Consider the following 5,979-nt stretch of genomic DNA (forward strand, 5'->3'; position numbering starts at 1 on the left):
ATGGCGTTGGTTGTACCAGCGTATGGGGAGATATTGTAACAGTATGGTATGGTCGCACGTGGCATAGGTTATCCGGCGTGTTGACAGTCCCCATACGTAGCGTTGATAGTACCGGCGTATGGGGAGATTATGTGAAATACAGAGAAATAAATAAAGGTATTGCCTATGCGTGGAATTGGGTTTTAGGAAGAACTACGTGTGGCTTGATCCCTCAGGGAGGGTACGTAGGCAGCCTAAGATCATTAGGTGCAGCTGCAGACATAGATGTGATTGTGTTAGGAGGTTAAAACCTCGTATGTTGAAATTTAGTAGTCGTAATTTATATTAGAATTTATCGTTTGCCTTGTTTAAGGCATGAATTGACTTGCTAGCATGTTTGGTAGTTGAGAATTATAGGAAGGCCGAAGGCCGTTTATGTGAATTGCATGAAATTATATTGTGCATGCTGCCAGTTGTGGTTATTAAATGTGTTTTTATGCAGGTTGAAATTTTGGAAAATGTTCAATTTACAGGGGAGACTCTGCTGAAATTTCGGTAGAAAGTCTCGTACCCTTATTCCATTTTGGGAAAAAGGGTATAACTTTAGAAGTGGGCCCGACATCGGGGTGATGTCGGAAATTTTCCACAGGATTTGCCTCGGGTTTTGGAAAATTCGGGGTGGGTCCTTTCACTTAGGTCAGAATGACATGTGGAAGCAGAGAGAGAAAAGAGAATAGGACAATAAAAATAGTTATCCAGCTGGAGAGCAAGGATGACTAGTCATACAAGAAACAGATGACTAGTCATCATTGTATGAAAACAGTTTAATGCAATGTTATGCAATGCACAATTTACCTTTGCCAATTTGCATGAACCTCCATATGATAGTTGTTAGTTAAGAACACCTAGAGAAGCTATTCTCAATCTAAACTTGAGCTTGATAAATAACAATAGAAATCCTATTACAAAGTTGTCAAGAGAAGCCAAAAGAAAAACCCAAAATGCATACATTAACAATATTGTGCAGTGTGTTCAAGGAACTGCAGGCAGGAAGATGAGTGAAACACAAGATGGTGATGGCCATGAAACAACACATACAGAGCATGCTCATGCTCATGCTCATCATCCATCATCCCACATGCATCATCACATGGACCCTTCATTTATGATTTTCTTCACCTTGGAGGACCTAAAGGAGGGCAAAACCAGGCCATCTATTTTCCCAAAATAAACCCTTCAAAATCTCCCCACTTGTTACCAAGAGAAGAAGCTGATCAAATTCCTTTCTCATCAAAACAACTCCTCCACCTCCTCCACTTCTTCTCCTTCTCTCAAGACTCTCCCCAAGCCAAGGCCTTGGAAGACACTCTCAGGCAGTGTGAGATTGAACCCATCAAGGGAGAGACCAAGTCCTGTGCTACATCCCTAGAATCCATGCTTGACTTCACACGTGGTGGCTGTGGATTGGACACCCCTTTCAGTGTTGTGGCCACAACCCATCTCACAAATTCAACTACCAATTTCCAGAACTACACTATTTTGGAAGAGCCCAAGGAGATTTTAGCTCCTAAGATGGTGGCTTGCCACACCATGTCTTACCCTTACGCAGTTTTCTACTGCCACAGCTAGAAAAGTGTGAACAAGGTTTTCAAGGTTTTGTTGGGTGGTGAGGATGGAGATAGGGTAGAAGCTGTTGCTGTTTGTCACTTGGACACCTCGCAATGGAGTCCTAATCATGCATCTTTCAGTGTGCTTAGGACTAAGCCAGGGGCTTCTGCTGTGTGTCATTTCTTTCCTGCTGATAATCTTGTGTGGGTTCCAGCATCCACTTCAATGTAGTAATTTTAATGCAGGGCCAGTGTTTGAACATAATATAAAAGGTCAAGCTTATTTGGAAGCCTTTGATTTTCCCAGTAAAATTCCTGGGACTGAAGTTTTGATGACCAGATTGTTGATTCTTGAAGAAAAAATACTATCATAAAAGAAATATTAATCAACCAAACAGGTTTACAAAAGGATGCAAATTAGCTGTCTGATTAGGCTATAAATTCTTATGTTTACAATGAAAAAGTACAATTTTGAAAATAGAAAAAGATTCCTTAATGGAATATGAAACGACTTAAAAAATTTCAATGCATGAATCAACAGAAACCTTGGTGAGTAATTTGAGACCTAAATTTCTATGCATGAGGCATCAGGAACCTTGGTGAGCAATCTGAGTTGAGTCCTATCTGTTCATTATCAGTATACATGTCCTTGTAGCTCAAGTGATTACAGTCTGTAACTCAAATAATTAACATCATATCTTATGTTCCAAATAATTAAGATCATATTTAGTCTTAAGTTCGATTCATTCTTCAATATAAAAAAAGTTTGATTCCTTCGAACACGAACAATTGTAACTCAAGGGATTGTAAACATTTACTCTTACAATTATCTATTTGATTCCTCTCTTTTCATAATGATCGCATTCACCTTTTTCTCAATATCATTTTGATGATAAAAAAGAAAAGAAAAGGCTTGTGTGATGTCAGTGTGGTGGTACAATATACTGTACTAGGCCTAATCTGTTATGTACTGTATTGTTGTTCGACTATATGGCGGCAGCAAAGGCTATTAATGAAGCTATATTTAGCTTCAAGGGTTGCTTGATGACTTGGGGGTTTTATAAGAACATGTGGGCATTCTCAGACCAAGGCAAGAGGTAGAAAAGAAATAACTTTTGAGACACCGAAATATCACATTTGTGAAGATGAGTTAACTTTTCATTTTTGAGTTAAATCCCCTTTCGGAGAACAAGTTTGTGAAACCTGTATTTATAAAAATTATATAGTTTGAAGATTTAATATTTTGTCATTTACTTTATATATTATATTATATTATATTATATATGTGTGTATTACATAAATATCCTATTCTATTATATATGGATATGGTTAGTCATTGTTAGTGTAGCTACGTGTAGTCATTGTTATTATGGATATGCTTAGTCATTGTTAGTGTAGTATGTGTCAAAGAAAAACAAATGCTTAGTAAGCATAGCTATATACTAGCTCTGTCAATTCACCAAGAAAGGTTGTATAGGATTGGAGGAATTGGGAACTACCTTATCTGCAAAGCTAGACCACCACATGAATATAACTTGGATGGTAAGTATTTGTAAACCGCCAAACACCATCCAATAGGAAGGGAGTCATTGCCGACATATTCTCTATATATACAGGACATTATGTGCATAGCAAATGAGCCGAGAGAGAGAGAGAGAGAGAGAGAGAGAGAGAGAGAGAGAGAGAGAGAGAGAGAGAGCAGCTTGTATTTTCTTAAATTGGAGCAACGCTTTGGAATTGAGGTAGGGGTTTCTTGGTGACCTTTTACAAAGATTGATCTAATTAAATTTCGTGGGCAAAATATTATGTGTGATATTGTATAATGTTTTTGATATAGGATATTTACGTATTGTGAACTATTTGAATAATGTTGATATAATTATTATGCATTGGTGATGTTTTAAATGGCTACACTGTTGTGAATGACATAATTATATCATGTCATTGTAATTGGTTGGAGTTGTTGGATTGAGAAAATAATGATGGAAAAGAGGGTAATGGAAATAGTCTTTTGCGTAGTTGAGTCTAACTTTTGGCAGGTACCAGGTCTCAGGGATCCCACAGTGCACATGGTTTTTATTGGGTGATTCAGGACTGGCGAAAGGGAGTTAGACAAGATGACTAACAAAAGAGGAATTATGGGATGATTGAAATGGGTGTTAGTTCATATAAATGGCCATTCGGGACCAAGTAGTATAAGTATGGTATGGGACGTGCAGGTCTGCTTGTCCAGTTATATGAATTAATGGGATTAGAATTGAAGTTCATTCATGCATTGTTATTAATAATATGATATTTGGCTGTGTGATTACGTGTCACTTAATTTAGTTATATCAATCTACTGTGGTAAGGTCTCATGTCCCTACTGAGTTGTGGTTGCTCACCCCTCACCTTGTTTAATTTTTCAGATGAATTAGTAGGCAAGAAAAGGACTAAACCAATTGAGGCTGAATTAGATGAGAGTGTTAGAGCTTTATTTATTAATTGTAAACTTGTAAGATTTTGGATCTATTTTTATAAACGAAGTTTATTTTAAACACATGTTTCGGCTTTTATTTATTTTATTTTATTCTTTTTATTTTCTTACGAACCGGGCGCGGGGTCTTCACCTACCTCGGGTCCGGGGTGTGACAAAGTTGTATTTGTAATTTTCATAGATGGAGCATCCAAACAAAACACTTAATAAAAATTAATTTTTTTTAAATTTTTTTTGTTTATTACTTTGGAGGAAAGAAACCCCACTAGGGTTCGATCCTGGATGCCATGAAGGGAAGGGGGAATCCATCACCACTGTTGTAAGAACCATAATACGAAAAATTGATAATTTCGCAGATATTTCGGCGAAATTATCGTTTTTTTGGGGCAACGATATTTTAGCACATTTCTAGCTATATATCGTCAATTTCTCGATAATTTCGCTGATATTTCAGTTAATTAAGATATTTTCGTTCAATTGGCAGCTTTAAATGGTCAAAATATTGCGACATTATCAATAATATCGCTATATGAACTTTCAAAAATTAAAGAATCCATCACCACTGTTGTAAGAACCATAGTACGAAAAATCGATAATTTCGCAGATATTTCGGCGAAATTATCGTTTTTTTGGGGCAACGATATTTTAGCACATTTCCAGCTATATATCGTCAATTTCTCGATAATTTCGCCGATATTTCAGTTAAGATATTTTCGTTCAATTGGCAACTTTAAATGGTCAAAATATTGCGACATTATCAATAATATCGCGATATGAACTTTCAAAAATTAAAGAAAACTCACTTCACGCATGCAAGGGTTCGAACCCCTTCCTCATTCTAAGGTCTGCAGCCACTTAACCATCACGCCGGTCATCACTTTGTGACAATAAGCTATGGAATATGTATTTATAATACATGCGAGCTGTTTCTCAAAATAGAAATTAACATAATTACTTATTGTTTTATATTGTTGATCAGTTACTTAATTACTTAATATAGTTTATTTCTTTTCTATTTAATCCATTTAATGTTATTGATTATTTTATTATTCATTATCAGTACTTACATTACTAAATTCCCCTTCAAATTGTTGCTTAATTACTTAAATCTCTATAATTATTTTCTTTGTTTACTACTTAATTCGTACTTCGATAAATTTATTTATGTTCTTAGTTAATTTTCAATCTTCACTATTATTTTTTAAGTATGGTAAAGTGCCTAATTTTCATGAAAAGTCAAGTTGGTTTAATTATTTTTCAATTTTTTATAAATAAGAAATATAAGAATGTCTACCATGTTCAATGAATAATGTGAAATAAGGTTACACATGTATCTTACCATGCAATTTATAAAGTGTAAAATTTGTACTAAAAAATGATAAATAAATTACTATGGGGTGTTTAATTCTCTTCATTAATTACTCCATATTTTCTAAGTCACAGAGCTTGTCAGCTCGCAATATAATCAACTTAAATCACTCAAACCCACTATGCAATGCATTTCCTTCCAATTTTTTGTGTCAAAATAATAGATGATTGACTAAATAAACTTCTTCTAAAGTTTCATTAAAAATTTCTATGTATTTATCACAATTTCCGTGGTTTTTATCCAATTTTTATTTCCATCGATATTTTCCCGATATTTCCATCGATATTTCTGTGTTTTTGAACCACTGATATTTCTGAAACAATCGATATTTAAGACCTTGGTAAGAACCTTGTTTATACCATATCTCACCAAGCAACTCTAGGCAAGGCAAAGAGTCCCACATTGGAATATTACAAGATGTGTAGACTCCCCCTCATCTATAAAAGGAGACCACTCTCCACTAAGGAGGGGATGGTTGGGTTGCACTTGATCTTTAGTCAAGGGCTTCTCCCTTCTTACCTTTATATTTGGGTCCAACCCCATGTACA

The 5,979-nt window shown here is 35.4% G+C and overlaps 1 pseudogene; it reads left to right on the top strand.

Moving 5' to 3' along the window:
• Nucleotides 1-989: 989 nt before the first annotated feature.
• Nucleotides 990-1,987, top strand: LOC117638699 (annotated as a pseudogene).
• Nucleotides 1,988-5,979: the final 3,992 nt, after the last annotated feature.

This window comes from Prunus dulcis, chromosome 8, assembly GCF_902201215.1.
Source record: "Prunus dulcis chromosome 8, ALMONDv2, whole genome shotgun sequence".
NCBI lineage: Eukaryota > Viridiplantae > Streptophyta > Magnoliopsida > Rosales > Rosaceae > Prunus > Prunus dulcis.